Source organism: Triturus cristatus, chromosome 6, assembly GCF_964204655.1.
Source record: "Triturus cristatus chromosome 6, aTriCri1.1, whole genome shotgun sequence".
NCBI classification, from domain to species: Eukaryota; Metazoa; Chordata; class Amphibia; order Caudata; family Salamandridae; genus Triturus; species Triturus cristatus.
This window is the reverse complement of record NC_140589.1, coordinates 550765918-550783662: the sequence shown is the minus strand read 5'-3', so window position 1 is coordinate 550783662 and position 17745 is coordinate 550765918.

Below are 17745 nucleotides of genomic sequence, written 5' to 3'. Positions count from 1 at the left end.
AAAGGCTCACTCTGACTGGATCCAGGTGTGGGTTTAAGATGGTTGGAGCCTTTTCTGTCCCTGAGGCTCTGTTTAGGAGACCAGCCAACTATCCCTTGCAGACTTTGACAGTCCTGGGTTTAGCAGTGGAAAAGAGCTCAAGCAGCAGGACAGGCCTCTGAGCATTCCGTGCAGTCTTCATACAGCAGAGCAATCCTTACAGGAGTAGCAAAGCAGTCTTCCGAAGTACACAACAGGCCAGAGCATCAGGCATTCCTCTGAGAACCCTTCCACAGGTCTAGAAATTGAACTAAAGAGTGGGTCTGAGGGACCAATTTTTAAACCTGGTGCCTTCTTTGAAGTAGGGGATGTTTCTAGAGATTTCCCTTTGAAGTGCTTGAAGTTTCATGCCTCCCCTGTCATGACACCAAGCTGGGTGCATGAATAATGCAGTGACGGCAATTCCTTTGTGTAAAGGCAGGGCACAACCTATTCAGTTGCAAGTGGGAATGTGCCCAGGTCTGCCCCCCACCAAGCCAATTGATAGCCCATCAAGGCACATCTAATCCGTCTACTCTGTGGCTCTCTGGGAGGAATAGACAAAGACCAACTGCCAACTACACTCAGTCATCTGACCCAGGAATATTCTGCATGCACCAAACAGTTGGGGCAGGAAAATGGCAACTTTCTAAAAGTGTCATTTTCTCAAATTGTATCTCAAATTCATATGTAACCATTAAAGAGGATTTAAAATGCTCAAATTCTCAGACATCAATCATAAAATTGTTACCTGTTCCCAATCAAGAGATAGCCTTTATTAAATGTAATAAGGCAACCCAATGTTATTCTATACAAGAGGTAGTTAAAATGAATTTAGGAGTTTTCCACTACCAGGGCATGTAAAGTGGCAGAGGTAAAGTTCACAGAGCCCTAAGGCAAAGAAAAATGAATTCAGCAAAACAGAAGTATGAAGGAAATAATGTTTGGGGGAAGACCACCCTAAGGCTTACAGGTCTAACAATGAGCACCTACAAGGCCCAATAAATCTGACCCACCTAGTAATATTCATTTTTGTAAGGAATATCAGACTCACCTTGAGATGTGATAACTTTTGTGTATAGAAAGTTATGAAGGCTTAAGAGTGAAGTGCCACAAAAATCAAATACATGTCTCAGCACTAGGAGAAAGGAGGGAATTCTCTGCAGCTAAGGAGTTAAAGGATAAAACAATAAGTAATTACAAAAGAAGCCTTAGCCCGTCCAAATTAAATCTGCAAGCTATGCTTTACTATCTGCGAGTCAGAGAGAAATGTGCATTTCTGCTAATTACAGAATACATTTCATTCTCATAAATGAATTGAGCTTCACTATTGGTCATTTCCAATCTGATACCTTAGCTGAAAATTTATTTTTGATAGTATGTTGCTATAACAAATTACAGATTAATAGTTTACATACATTTACGACAAAATGTGTTGCAGCAGGCTGCTATGAACTATGTTATCAATTTGAATTGTAAATTACATTTATTATATGAATTAGACTGTAAATGTACAAATCAATGCATAAAGAAATGTATCAAAGGACATTTATCCTAATGCGAAGAATGATATACAGTCTTTAAATACATGTACAAAGTTGCTGATCTTTCTTTATCTATATATAATAAAATTAAAAAATCAAAAATGTATTTTTAAATGGTATTGGTCCTTGGGTTATTACATGTGTCCCTAATCAATTAGTCCACTTTAGATCAAGTTTCCTATATGTTCTTCACACAATTGCAGGCTGCTATGAAAACATGTAATCGGGTATTGCACTTTCTGGTTTAGTGGTAGGTGAGAAAATGTAGCCCTTTCTTCAACTTCCCTTATCTGAACTCTCCAAATGTGAATGGAGTTTGTAGACTGACAGTCTTCCATCATACTGATGGTCATGGCAATTTGGGAATCAAATCAGTTCTCCTTTTTAAAGGAGAACATGTGGTTAGGTCGGCTAAGCATGTCAAAACAAATTCCATTCCTCTTGCAGCCTAGAGTCTTTACATGATTGCCATAATCCTCAGCAACTTGTAATATGATGATTACATATGGGCTTTTTTCCCAAATATAATTTATGGAAGCCATCAATCTCCACATAAATACCACTGTCTACTGTATAGTTGAGGTGCCACTGCTCTACTGAGGTAATTATTCACTGAATAGTCACAATGTGTGCTATAGATGCAGCAGACGTTGCAAAAACCAATCTCATGAGCAAAACTTTTGCAGCCACTTAAAGAATGAAATTGATGACATAGTTGTCAGTCCATTTCATCTGAAAATACAGACACATTTCCAAAGAAATATTTATGGTAGATTATTTATTTATTGTACTACTGGAGTTCATTGCAGCAGTATCAGCATTTTACCACATGTTCTAAAGCACATTAGCTTTGATAGTGACTTATATCATGCTGTTTATAATGCTTTTTCAACAAACTATAACATTCAAATTGGTGTGTTTAGGTTAACAATCAAGTTTCTACATTTACTTAATAACTTTAGTGTTATCCTTTTATCAAAAGAAGTAAGAGGACAGCGATTTATTTGGATGTGTTGGTAGGTGGATGATGTAATGATGATCTAATATAAGGAATAACATTTTCCTTAAAATAGATAAAAATATTATTGCTAGTCATCTTGGAATTCAGTTGGAAGGCCATACTGCTTCTACTCCACCTTGCTCTGCTGGTTGCTATTCACACAGCATGCTCAGGGGACAACAGAGGGTCCAGGTGCAGCTAACTCTCACCTTGCTCCATACAACAGCACAGTAGAAGCACAAAAGTCTCCCCTCATCAGTGCAAGTGTCTTCCCTGTCATCATCACCCTTTTTACATAGTGGCTCCCACAGAACAACCACTGTGCAACTCCCACTCACATTCACCACATGCTTAGAGCAAGAATTTTGAACTCTTGGAGAACCTTTACTTTTTAGAGCCAGTAAAACTGTTTCCAAGGGACCGCTGCCTACTCTTATATGAAACTTAAATGTTTCACATTTTCTTTTTAAATGCAGCCCATTTTTCTTTAAGGAAAACAGGCAGCATTTAAAAACAAATTGCTATTTTTAATTGTCCCAGATCTGCCCAGCCAGGGGACACAGAAAGCCCACATGATGCCAAGGAATAGGAGTGGGGGCTGCCCAGCATGTGCATGGCTATGCCCACTACCAAGTAAGTTAGGCAATGTTGTTCTGCCCTCGCTGGAGGCAGATGGGGCAATTACCCTGACCTGCCACCCGGGAGGGCAGAAAGACCACTGTATGACAGCAATATGTATTTTTTATAAAACAATGGTGTGTGTCTTTCCTATCCTAACATCAGGCCCCTCCCTCCCCCTAAAACCTCAACAGTCTTTTTGCTCCCCTGCGGATTGAAGCATCCCATCCTAATGGCAAGCAAGAGGACATTTGATTCTTTTGAGTGTTATTTTTACATATGGCCAGAAGAGTTTGGTTAACCATCCCACCTGCAACTTTGAACGGATGCACTTTGTAGGTATGAGTAGGCTGCCTCCTGGAAAAACCTACAAGACTGAGACACCTCTAAAAACTAGACAACTGATGAGTCCAGGGAGGTGTGCATTCCACACCATTTCTGAGCCCCAATGCCCTGAAAATCTCAATCATTGACTAGAAATACACATTTTCCTCACATTTTTGTGAGGAAAACTTCTGGAATCTGCAGGGATCTATATAGTTCCTACAATACAGTGTTCCCTCAAGTATCTGAATAAAAACGGTACCTCACTTGTGTGGGTGAACCAAGAGACTGTGACACAAAAGGCCCTCAAGTGCTGAGTGGACAGATTAGCAATAGGGGTAGCTGCAGGGTTTAGGGCCGTGCTTGCCCGCCACCCATGAAAACCTACCGACCACAGACATTTTAGAAAAATAGACAACAAGGAGATTCCAGTGTGGTGTGCCTGTGTGAATCCCATGAAGATTTCCTATCCACAATTCTCTGCAACCTCAAACTTTGCCATGAAAAACATTTTCCCTGCATTTCAGTGATGGAAACTTCTGGAATCAGCAGTTATCCACATCATTTCTACAACCCAGCATTGCTTCACCTGTGTCGATAAAAAACTGCACCTCTTGTGTGGTTGGGTCTACTGCAAGTGACATGGAAAGGAACAAACCAAGGTCAATGAGAGTCTCCACACAGGGGCTCCCATTGCTCATGCTTTCATCCATTTCTGTTGCAAGCACTAGGCCCAGCCACAGAAGTGGGGCAGCGTGTTTTATCAGAACAAGTGGGTTAATGCTGGATGGTCGACATTTTGTGGATTTCTACGGCTCTGGACATTTACATCACAGAAATATAAGGAAAATGCATGATTTAAGGCAACGTTTGAGGTTTATAAGGCATTGTGGGCAGAAATAGACTGCATTAGATCCATGCAAATCACCCCATTCTGGATTTCCATAGGTGTCTAGTTTTTAAAAATTTGCAGGTTTAGTAGGTTTCCCTAGGCACAGGCCGAGCTAGGGCCCAAAATCCACAGCTAACCACTTTCCAAAAAACGGGCCAAGTTTGAGTGGACAAATGTGATATACCCATTTTCCTCTCTTTGCCTACCCACACAAGTGAGGTACCATTTTAAATTTAAACAATATACTTAGGGGAATGCTGGGTGGAAGGAAGTTTGTGGCTCTAAATAGATTTCAGAACTTTACAACACAGAAATGTGAGGAAAAAGTGTTTTTTTAGTCAGGTATGAGGTTTGCAAGAAATTCTGGTAAAACAGAACAACACAAGTCACTCTATCCTGGATTGCCCTAGCTGTCTAGTTTTACAAAATATACAAGTTTGCTAGGATTACCTAGGTGCCAGCTGAGATAGAACCTAAAATCCACAGCTATTCACTTTGCAAAAAATGGGTCAGTCTTGAGTGGAAAAAAGTGATTTATCCATATTGTGTTTTGGGCCATTTCCTATCATAGACACTAGGTCTACCCACACAAGTGAGGTACCATTTTTATCAACAGCCATGTGGGAGCATACAATAGCTGGATAATTGTTATTACCATGTGGATTTCAATACATTTGTGACTTTCGAATGTTAGCCAGTGTGTATGAAAGAGGACATTTTGAAAAATATCCTCCCATCATATGCTTTTACGGGTAGCCAGAAATTCAGAGATGTACAAAAAACCACTGCTCCTCAATTCTATATCTTGTGACCATTTCAGAAATAGATAGGTAACCGTTATACCTATTTCTCACTCTACACATTTCACCATGTGAACTGGTCCATTCTCAGGACACAATGAAAAACCATTGTACGGTGCAGCTGATGTTTTGGCTCTGGGTAATTTAGGTTCTTGGAGAACCTACAAACCCTATCAATATCCACAACTAAAAGGGTCTAGCAGACGTAATGATACATTGCTTTTGTATATCAGCCATTGCGACAAACATTTGCAGATGAAAACATTGTCACAAAAGGCTGTTTCTTCCTTCTCATTTTCAATATTTCTTTATTTCTTTGGAAAAACCTTGAGGGATCTACACATATGACCCCTTGCTGAATTTAGACTTTTTTACACTTTTCAGAAATATATAGCTTTTTGTGGATTGCCCATGGGTTTCACACTGGTTTCCAACACAAACTGAAAGTAGGATAAAAGCACACAAAAATATGAAAAATGGGCTACCTCTTTAAAAACTGTGAGAACTGTGGTAAAGAGTTCGTTTTTTTGATTAAGTGTTGCATGTTACTGACAGCTAGGACAATGGTAACTTTAGCACAGCAAACCATTTGTTGATGCCATTTTTATGAAAAAAATAGATACTTTAATCCTTAGCAATTTTTTCCTATTCGTCTAAAAAAACTCAAAATATAGCTACATTTGGTTATTTTCTTGGTCCCCTCTGGGTAATCCCCAACCCCTGAGCACCTTTCGAATCCCCTGGATCTTGGGGAAAAAGACACATATTTGGCTTTGGATACCTTATGTGGACAAAAATTATGGAGGCCTAAGGACAAATTACCCCAAATAGCCTACAAAGGGCTCAGCGTTGGGGGGGGGGGGGGGGGGGAGCTCCCAGCAGTTAAAAGGTTATTAATAATAATACGAATCATTATTTTAGGAATAGGGGTTAAATAAACCCTTTGTACATTAGCGATAGCAATTACCGAATAGAGATTCACAAACAATCGCAATTTGCTAATTGCTATTACTATTCTGCACACATCTAGCCAAAAGGCTGTAAACCTATAGGGAGATACCAGTCTAAATTGTTAGTGCCAGCCATGTTATTTCCCCTTGAAGGCCTTGGTTCATTGGAATTTCCCCTCTGTGTTGTGTAAAAGTTGTGCAATAAGAAATGGAACCTGCAGGTCTGTAGAAAATTTAAAAAAAATACATGGTGAGCAAACACACCCCTATTCATTTGTCTGACATTTAATTATGTCTGCAGTGCCGTCTGATTGTGAAACAGCTTTCAAAATCACAAATTTGTATTTTACATGTTGGATGCTACTTTGGTTCTTATAATAAGACAGAACTGCGTGCAGTGCCAAATATATTTATCACTACCTGCATGACCACATGCAATAATTGCTTAATCAATACTTCGCTACAAAAACTGTTCCAAACCATCGGGTGCAAATGAGGCTCATTTGCAACCAGCATGATTTCACAGAAAAACTCCTGGAAATATGTGAGCATCATTAGCAGAACGGTCAATTTCACATTGGTCCATTTTTTTCAGATAACCTAAATGTCTATTAAACCAGGCTTTGAGTTTAGAAATAGTAGCGGTACTTTTCTGCTTGCAAAACTACCTGCGCTCTAGTTTATACAGTAATGAGACTGCTGTCGATGTGTTTTTTATACGAAGCTGCATTATTGCTATACAGCATATAGTCATTATTCGTTTATCTCGGTCTTGAAATGTAGCTGTGTTTTATTCTTCTATAGAGTTTGAGGAAACCATATTCCGTGTAAGGCTGATTACAGTTACATGAATTTCTTGCACATTTGCACATTTTTGTACTCTCAAGATGATTTCTAAACTAATTTGAGTATGGATTTAAACAAACTCCTTTGATATACACTGTTTACGTGTTCCCATACAATGTTTTCTGCCTGAACCATTGGGATTATTTGGAATTTGGTGCATGGTGTCATGTGGGAAGGGCAGGGGCGGCTGGTGACATTTTAAAGTGGTGGGGCGTGAAATGATTGGTATACTTCACCGTTGCAAGCGAGCGTAGCGAGCGAGCCCGAACCCCTATAAGGAGGGTTCGGGGGGGTTCTCCCCCCGAGAAAATTTTGAAAAAAGAGAAGAGAAATGGTGCATTTTCAAGCAAATTTGAGAAAGCAGGAAGGTTAATAAAGCAATTGTGAAAGTGCAGTTATAACATTAATAAAGAGATGTCATATAACATAGGTAGCTGCTTATTCACTGTATAACCACAGAGCTTCATAACAGACTTCGAGATACAATGCATTTCTGAGTACCTCACTCACAGATGTTTTTTATTTAACAAACTAAACTGGTTGCAAAGTAGCAGCATTCAAAATTGTTTACTTTTTGTAAATGAAATCAGCACGTCTCTCTCTAAGAGCAGCAAACTTTTCAATAACTTTAGTGTTAAAGTCCGGGATTTTCTGAACTAGCTTGCTCTCTACAGAGAGCATTGCCAAAGCATTGAGTCTTTCCTCAAGCACGGTGTTTCTCAGGAATGTCTTAATCCTCTTTAAGGCTGAAAAACATCGTTCTGCCTCGACTGTTGTCATAGGAGTGGTTATGACAATTTTAAGTAAAGCCACTGTCTCTCCAAGTGACTTTTCCATATTAAGTTTATGAATTAAAGCCAGCAAAGACAAGGCACTTGTGGCCTTCCGGTACACAGGCATTGCGTACAGTACAGTCAACTCAGTTCTCAGCTCTTCTTTATTGAGCATAGGATAAGCTCCCACAGCCTCATTCAGAGCACGCTCCGGGAAGGATTCATCATATTTGGCAAACTGTTGACTTTGCAATAATGTGGCACTCACCAAATGTTTTGTGAAAGAAAAACGCTCTTTTGCCTGCACAATTACAATGTCACAGATCTCCTTTGCAATTCGGACCATAGTGGTGATGTTTTTCCTGCGGTTTGCGAAAATACATTTCTCTGGCAGTTTGCTGTCTAAATTGTCAACCCCATCTCTCACTTTGCTTATGCTTTGTACAAACATAGTAGTATATACTTGCACTTTGACAGTATCTATCTCTCGTGCTTGTAACTGATTGTATAACAGGTCGACAGCTACCATTATATCATGAAATAAAAACAGTAAGAACTGAGACTCTCTGTCTTGTAGTGTTCTACCAAAGCCATGGGCTTCAATCTGACTTTTGTAATCAAACTCATCATTGGCTTCTATGGCTTCAAACCATTTCAGAAGGTCCTCTCTATGTTCATAGATTAGGTTGACTGTACGGATGTTAAAGTTCCAACGAGTTGAGGATCCCCTTGGAACGCTTTTGTCTACAATGTCATGAACTGCTTCTGTTCTTTTGGGGGAACGCGAGAAGAATGCTGCCATGCCTCCTATATCCTGAAAGAAAATCCGTGTCTCGGTGATCTTTGATACTGCCTGTTGCATAATAAGATTAAGTTGGTGAGCGTAACAGTGCACATAATGAGCATTAGGGTACACATCTCGAATTCTCTTCTGAACTCCACTAAGGCTTCCACTCATTACGGACGCACCATCATAGCTTTGCGCAATAAGTTTTTTTTTTTGAGGCAGCTCTGGAAAAATTAAGCTCAGTTGACGCAGTATAGCTGCAGTAATGGTTTCTGCACTAGAGTCTCTTAAATGTGTGAAACCATAGAATCTCTCCACAACTTGTCTGTCATTGTCAATGTATCGAAACACTGATACGGACTGTGTTTTAGTGGCCACATCAGTGGTGTCATCAGCCTGAATAGCCACAAAGTCTGTGTTTTGCAATTCTTGCACAATATGGCTTCTCATAATTTCGAGCATACACTCAAGAAGTTCATTTTGTATTGTTTTAGAGGTGCCCTTAAAGACTGTAGCACGTGCTAAATGTGCTTCCATATCCTTGTCTATGCTTGCTATTAAATCCACAAGGCCTTTGAATATTCCAGGATTTGGGGAACCTTCCGATTCATCATGGCCTCGCAATGCCAGTTCAAAAGCACCACAGAAACGAATGCAATCAATTACTTTGGATAGAATCTGTCTGTTCCTATCAACTGCTTCATTGTGTTTCTGTATTGGTTTGCGGTATGCATCACTTATCTGCTGCTCAATCGGAGCATCTTCCCCCAACATTCCCAGTCTAGTCAGGTTTTCCATATGCTTTCTTGTGCGTGAATGCTTCTTTATTTTTTCAGACAAATGCTTCAAGTCTGTTACTCCTTGATTTGTCCAAGAAAACTCACCACCAAACAGCAAGCAGGGGAAGCAGAACAGAGAATTTCTTAAAGGGCACCCTGTAAGACAATCAGCTTTTGTGTACCAGGCGTTTGAGAATGTACGTCTGGACATTTTTCCTCTGTCCTGGGAAGTTTGCTGTAGTTTTAGGTCAGGCCGATGAGGTCTCAATTGCTTTAAATCTATTTTCTCTTGAAATGGCCGTGCCTGGAATGACCTTGTAATCAGCTCTTGTACTGTATTCATGATGCCGATGCTGGCCTTACCAATATATATTAAAGAAACCTGCCAATAATCAAAGTACAACATATAAGGTGCGGTGCAATAATATCAAATTTCAGTATAAATACATATATCTTGTGCAGTATCGCAATAAATCTCCAACAGCTCCCCTTTGCACAACATGACTGCTAAAAATACAGCCTTACTGCCTGCTGCCTCTGTGTGCCATAGTGGTTGCTGAAGGCACTGAAACAGACACTGCTTGAGGGCCTTAAACAAGGCAAGGGATAGTTAGTGCTGTTAACAACCGTTATTGGCCAAATCACAGGGCTAAGGCTGTTAGTAAATTCCATCCACTGAGGGTACAATGTTCAGAATGTGTGCCTACCCCAACCACCATGTACAGTGACCACACACATAGCTCTAACTCCAATCTAAAAAAAAAATAGCATCAGTTTCCTTACCTTTAACTCTGGTGTTTGCTGGGTCGTAGCCGGGGTGAAAGAGCAGCAAAGGAGGTCTTGTTCTTCGCCGGAAATATGACCAAAAATTTGGTAAGGGTTGTCAAGCTTTAGAAGGTGCTGAAAATAAAAATAACGTGCTGTAACTAGACAAGCATTGCTTTTAAAATACAAGTAATCCCAATGAATTTTACCAGCGTCAGTTCTTCAAGTTAACATAAAATAACTACAGTGTTCTTAAAATATTTATTTTGTTTGATGTTCGGGGAAACCAGACTTTTTTTTAGTCTGCTACGTTAAAATTATCCATTGGAACCTGCTTACATTTAAATGTAATAAAGATATGATCTTTAGCTTTCAGTATCTTTATGGAATACAATAGATCACAATTTTAAATTCAAATTATCCTTTAATCAATACATTAAGAAGTGCAGCAGAGAACCATAACTTGTGAAATAGTGTAAATATGTGCAAGAACCTATTCAAAATTACATTTGCCAGCGTTGTCAGGCCGTTCTCTGCTCGCCTGCGTCCTGCAGAAAGCCCTAGCTGGACCTAGGAATCTCATTAGCATAATCCTCCTGCCTGTTTATTGCCTTGTGAAATGCTTTAATGACTCCGCCGGCAGAGGCGGCGAGGCCCCCGGGAATGGCCAGAAACATGTATGGAGGCCCCCCCCTTCCGACCCTCAAAGCGGCTGCACTTTTTCACCTAGGGATCAACGCTTAAGCATAATGTGAGCACGGGGAATCGCGCCATAATTGTAAATCCTTCCCCGGGGCTATGGTCGTGACTGGCTCAAGCAGGATTTCCACAGTGTGTGACCTTGAACATATGCGTAATGTGATGGAACGGGCCTGCACTGGGATGTTCTTTCAGAAGTTGCGAGCTCACCTTCACCGCTCTGGGCCGGCAGCAAAGGTGGGACAGGATCCAGTCGGAAGGGGGATTAACGGAAAAAAAGAGACTTAAAATAAGCGATCGCTGGAAGACGAGGCATTACCCTGAGAGAGAGGAAGTTGAGAGAGAAAGAGAGCACGCAGTGAGAGTGAGAGAGAAGAGGAAAGGAAAGGAGAGCGATAAAAAAAGAAATAACTGCGCGCACTAGGGCCTCTAGAACATGGAATCTCTGACTCTGGGTGGATCTTGTGGGTGGAGCTGCTGGTGCATTAAGCCCTCTGTAAATATATCTAAAATATCCAGAGTTACAGACACTCTAGCCTTCTTTGTAATCTTAACTAAGTTCTTGGTAAGGCCCATAACTGGCAAACAAGACGTATGTGCTGCCCACTCTCCACATCAACGAGCTCACAATTTATTTCTCCCCATCACATCTTTAACTTCTCCAAAAGAACCTGACTCTATAATAAATACATCATTTGCTTGCATGCGCTGTGGTCAGTGCCTTACCTGTGTCACCAGTTCTCATTTTTTGGCTCATAACAAATTTTCCATCCTCGGACTTTTAGCAAGAGACAAAAAGGCAGTAACGGGAGAAAGAAGGAGGAAGAGAAAGACAAGAAAACAAGAACAAAGTGTGAAAGCTGGGATTAAAAACAGCCTGCAAGACTGAGATAAAGAGACAGGAAGCGTAGGGTGGTGGAAGAAAGAAGCATCAGGAGGAATTGAGACTGGTCAGCGTTGGTATTTGGCCTGTGCCCACTCTTGAGGGCCTGTTGTATGCAGTGGTGCTGTGGACCCCCGCTTTAGCAGCTTCAGCTGGGGGGGGGGTTCTTTATGGGCCTCTTCTGTCTGCAACTCACCAGACAAAGCTGATGAAAACTGCTATAAAGAAATGCAAGTCAACAGAAGAGTAAGCAGGAGAAAAGAAGAGCGAAAGATGTGTAAATAGAAGAGGGAAAGATGGAGGAATAGTGAATGGAAGGAAGGGTGAAATGATGTATGGATGAGTGGGTGAATGAATACATGGGTAGATGGATGAGTGGGTGAATGGGTGAGTGAATAGCTAGGTTGATGGACAGGTGAAATGATAGGATAGTAAAGGGATGGCTGAGGGGTGGCTAAGTGAGTGGATGGACAAGTGAAAGGGTTGTGTAGTGAAGGGATGGAAGAACAGGTAAAAGGACGGCAGAGTAAAGGGATGATGAGTGGGTAAAAAGACCAGTGAACTGATGGCAGAGTGGATAGATAAATGGATGGGTAGATGGCAGAGTAGATGAAAGCATGATGGGTGGATTGGTAGATGGCAGAATGGATGGTTGGATGAACTGTAGGCAGAATAGAAGGCATAGAGAATCGATGGATGGATGAATTGATGGGGGTGGATACATGGAAGGATGGATGGCAGAGTGGTTAGATGAATGGATGGCTGGATGGATAGACAGATGGATGGCAGAGTGGATGAATAGATGGATAGAATAGAATTGGAAAAGATTGAATGACTGTTGAAAGATGTAAAGGTGAAATAGCGGGTATTGGAAGATGGATGTAAGGGCAAAAGGATGAAAAGATGGACAAGGCGGCTCTTCTAGGGAGGGTTGGACTCACTTGCTTCGCATGATTGGTGCCACTAAAAGTTTTATTTCAAAGTGGGGTTATTTAAATTGTATGGTTACTCCCTTTGTTGTAGAGGGTGGGAGAGGCATGCATCGGTCCGGCCTCTCCCAGCACAACCCCCGCGCTCGCTCTTGTGAATTCTGCGGGTTTCAGTTTCGCAAAACTTGTCAGGCCAGTTACTTGAGATTGGAGTGATCCCAGCGGCCGGAGAGGGAACACTGCGACATTCTTCGCAGCCCTGCCTCGGGGGAAAGATGCAAAGTGACAATGAAGGTCGAGAAACAAACACCGCTCTGCCGAGGAAAGAAAGAGAGTCAGGCCTCGGCCACCACACTCTAAAAGCAGAGCGACGACCAGGCCTCACAGTTCCCTCCAGGGCGAACGTGTCTGTGTATCATGGATATTTGGAGGGCGCGCGGCAGGTGTGGAGGGGGTGACTTGGCATGGTCCAATCACCCCTTCCCAAGTTCCCACCCGTTTGAATTCGCTGTGAAAACACTGGTAGTAGTCCAACGTGAAACAATAGCGTGAAACTGCGTCTCGTGAATCTGCAAGGAGCTTGACCCACCCGGACAGAGCGTGCGAGTAGTTCAGTGTGCATGGGCATAATGTGAAAAGCTTGGCGTGCATGGGCAGTGTGTGAGGTGTTTGACGCGCATGGCCGAGTGTGAGAAACTTAGCGCGGACTCTGAGGGGAGCTTGACGACGGTGTGAGAAGCTAGCCTAGCTCAGATGTAGATGACATGTTGTGTCGGGAGCTTTATACTTACGGACACTATGCGGAGTATTCAGCACATAGCGCGTGTGGCTTGGGGCAGAGTGAGGAGCTAGGTTAAGGTTAGGCGTGGAGGAATAGCGTGAGCAGTTTGATGCACGTGAACAGCGCGGGGAGCTCGCAGACAGTGTAAGAGCTACAGCATGTCCACGACGCAGGTAACTTTGTACTCCGAAGAGTCCGAAAATCAGCTTACCCTTTGACAAGATGGCATTTTCATCTCCAAAAATATGTATTATTATTTAATTTTTTCAGTTGTATTTCTTTAGTACATATTTCTTATTGTTTTCTCATTATACTTACTTCAGGTACTTTTATGCAGTGATATCACGAGTTTTTCACGACGACACACGAGTCACTCAGTCACACGACGGGTCCTGACTCTGAACGCACTGCCGCCACGAGGTTATGAGCAGACAGTGTCGCACCACCGCGTGCGTGATGACGCGACCGACTGCTGGAGTGCGCACCTCATGGCCAATCACTGTCACTGTGTTCAGACATAAGCCACAGTGATTGGCCATAGGTGCGCGGCACCCAATTAGCAGTTACTCGTTGGTCTGAGAGACTGTATCAGACTCTCAGCCAATCCAGAGACGCTGCATTAGCAGCGCCTGCCCTGGATTGGCGAAAGAGCACGGATAGGGCTCGCCCGGATACCGAGAGGGGGGCTGCTGCATGAGGCAACCCTCGGCCTCTCGGCCCCCTCCTCTCAGTACAGTAGTCAGTGGCAGACAGTGCGGCGATTCCAGCGAATGCGCATGCTCGTGCTTGTCGTGAGACAAACTCGAGCATGCGCAATAAAATTGCGAGCCGCTGCCTGTCTGTCAACTCTCAACTGTCAGTGCTCGCCCCCCGGCCCCACCCCCTTCATATCCGACGCAACACATCATTTGCATTGCCATTGCTGCCGGTCTGGGGATTGATTTGCGTGCGTGTGTGGTAAGTGGGGCTCTGCCCCTGCGCCCCAATGGACGCACCGCCGCTGGGGGGGGTCGCCAAAGGTCGCAACTGTAACTCCTGGGTTGCGTATTGCAACCCATGGCACTGCATTTGCGACTCCTGGCCTCAGTCGTGGCAAAGGCAGTGCCAATAACAGAGAAAAACACAGCAATGTGATATGCACTGTATACTTTCTGCAGCTCCAACTGCGACCTTTCATTAACCTCTTAGTTTTGCAAAACAAATAGATACAGCAGTGCAATCTATCCCCCTCTGAATAAAATAAACAAAACAAATATTACGCATTTTTAAACAAAACAATGATTTTCATTATTGTGAACACATGAGAAATGTGTTTGAAAAAATACTCACCCATTCGCTTTAGTGAGTGATAATGGCTTACTGATGGCGGCCCATGCAGGTGAGAGCAGTGGGGCTGTAGGACCGGGTTGGGGGACTCGACAGATGACCTTGAGGGGAAATTAAAAAAATAATTAATTTTCCCTCACCGTCGTCTGTTGAAATCTCCCCCACCGGCCCCACCGCTCTTACCTGCACTAGCCATGGCTGTGCCTTACAAGTGACGCAAATGGAAATATATTAATGCGAAGGACTTATTTCTGTCAGCAACATAGCGCATATTCAATACATAGCTTATGTGAAGGAATACAGATGGACAAACCGATATTCTTTTAAAAATATTTTTGTTTGTCTAGACCTCACCAATACATTTTATGTTTGCCATATAGACTAAGGAAAACACTAGTAGTTTGTGGTATACATGATTTAGCTTCCCAGTATTCTTTTGCTTTTTGTGTGCCACTATATTCTCCTCCTCCTTTGTGTTAGTAACGGTTATGCTATTATATAGTCGTGTGTTTAAGAGACTCTAAGTATCAGCAATGTTAATTATTGTATTGTCATCAGAATTAGGGTCAAGTGACATCAGTTCCTAGAAGATTCAGTGCCACAGATCCTGTGATGTCACTTAATGTGATGTCATTGGGTTAAAGGGTGGTTATATCATATCGCTTATGCTACCCCAACCATTTTTAGTGAATTCACAAATGAAAGTTTCATTCACTCTAATTGGAATTGATGCTCTAAATTGGGTAGGTGAATTTCCATCAGTGTTTGGTGGATATTTCGCATCGGCCTGTTTCTAAATCCCCTAAATCTTAGGAAGTAAAGCTTACTTGAGCAGCATACGTCCTAACAAGAAGCCTCTATCAAGGAAATTAAAAGTGGTGCATCGCAAAAATTGCTAGGCCACATTTTGACTACTGATTTCTCCATATGGTCTAACATGTTTTAGCGAGTTCAGTCAGCTAACTTGAAACATGCAGGACAATAATGATGTTCAACCTCTAGTAACCCCACTACATGTACACGTTGAGCGAGTCATTGAAAACCAATTATATAAACAATGGTAATAGAATGAAAATAATACATACTGAACTAGATTTATGTGTTGACTGGTGCCTGCTGTGTCCACCCTCCCCCCCCAAAAGTGTCTAGTCAGACAGTAGAGTACTATTGAAGCCGGACTCGTAGCCACAAACTGAGACAACTCACACCATGAGGAAATTACAGTGGTATACCTGCAATCCATAAGTATACAAATAATCAATAAATGACATTTGCTCTATAACAGGAGTGTATTCCACCAACTAAAACTCATAGCCCAGAAAGTGTCTTCATAAAATTTGGCGATCACATTTCTGGGACATAGTTAATAAGTACAATGAATAGTGAAGAGTACAAACACCAGGAACTAATGTCAACTAGGTAGCGAGTACGCTGCGGAACAACCAAGTGATGTGCTAATGATGTTTAAATGGATGTATACTGATATGTGAAAAGAAATAAAAATGCCAATACACTATGTTTAAAAAAAAAATAGTTAATAAGTAATCCAATTTAAATGTTTCTACAGTGGATCAAGCCTATCAGTTTTGTAATTTGAGTGATAGGCAAATAAACAGGGAGCATGCTACCACAACAGCATATATGAAATGGCGTCAACAGTTAAGAAGTGCTGGCTGAAGCATTTCTACTTTTATTCTTGTACTCTGTGCACAGCTGTAAGCACTCCATTTTAGCTAAATTGATGCTTTAATCACACTATTGCACTCTACTTGGGACTGTTGCATACTATAATAGTGACCCATTAGAAGACCTGTCAGCCTTAGGGTGGTCTTCCCCCAATCTTTTTGCTTTTTGCCTCCACGTTTTACAGAATCTTTTTGTTGGCTCAAAGACTCTTAGCACTTTACAAATGCTGCTGGTGGTCTGCAGTACTTACTGTGTCACCCACAAAAGCAGTGCATGTGTGTGCAGTTTACTGCCACTTCGATTTGGCATTTAAAACTACTTGCAAAGTCTTAAACTCCCTTTTTACTACCTAGAAGTCACCACTCAGGTAGGCCCTGGGTAGCCCTAAGGGTAGGGTGGTATGAAAGTAAAAGTTAGGACATGCACTTTTATGTTTTACATGTCTTGGCAGGGACAAACAGTATATTTAGTTTTTTCACTACTGTGAGGTCTACCCCTCTCATAGGTTTGCATTGGGAATTCCCTAATACACTTTTAAGCTGTAATTCCTGATGAGAGAGGAGTCACTTTTTCATGTTTCATATGTCTGAAATGGTATTGATAAATCCTACTTACTGATGAACCTGGATTTAACATTGCCATTTTAAAAATACAACTTTTAGAAAGTGGACATTTCTCTGTACTTACTGTTCTGTGCGTCTAACAGCCTGTCTTTGATACACGTCTTCTGTTGCCCTGCTGCCCTCTGACTCTGCTGACAGAGAGCTGGTCTCTGGTTTTCCTCTAAGTGATTTCCAAAGGCGTATTAGCTTGCCTCCTTTTGTTTGAGACTCAGGAAATTAAAATATTTCTACCTACTGTGCCTTGCTCACTGTAAGTGGCACAAATACTTGCAACACGGATTTCAACGTATCTCCTGCATGCTGGTAGCAGAATTGACTTATCAACCTGGTTGTGGGAGTAAAATCAGCACATCACATAGGTTCCAGCACTTTGCTGCCCAAAATCGACGCATTCAACAGCGTATTATGCTGCAGCAGCCTGGTAAGAATGACCCATACCCTAGACTGCGCAGCAGAAACCAGTGCATCGTTCCATGCCTCTCGACTCCAGCACTCATCTCTGGAACTGACACATCACCTTCAGAGCATGGAGAATATAGACGCATATGGTTGCTTGCGACCAGGAAAGGTACTTTGTTCACCGGGCCCTGCGTGGAGCCCTGGAGCCAGCTAGTGCTCCATCACTGTTGGCCTGAACTTTGACTTTGCCCTAGTCCATCACGACCTAAGTAACATGTTTAGCGCTACATGCTTCTAAGTGCTGTACTGCATTTATCATTTTA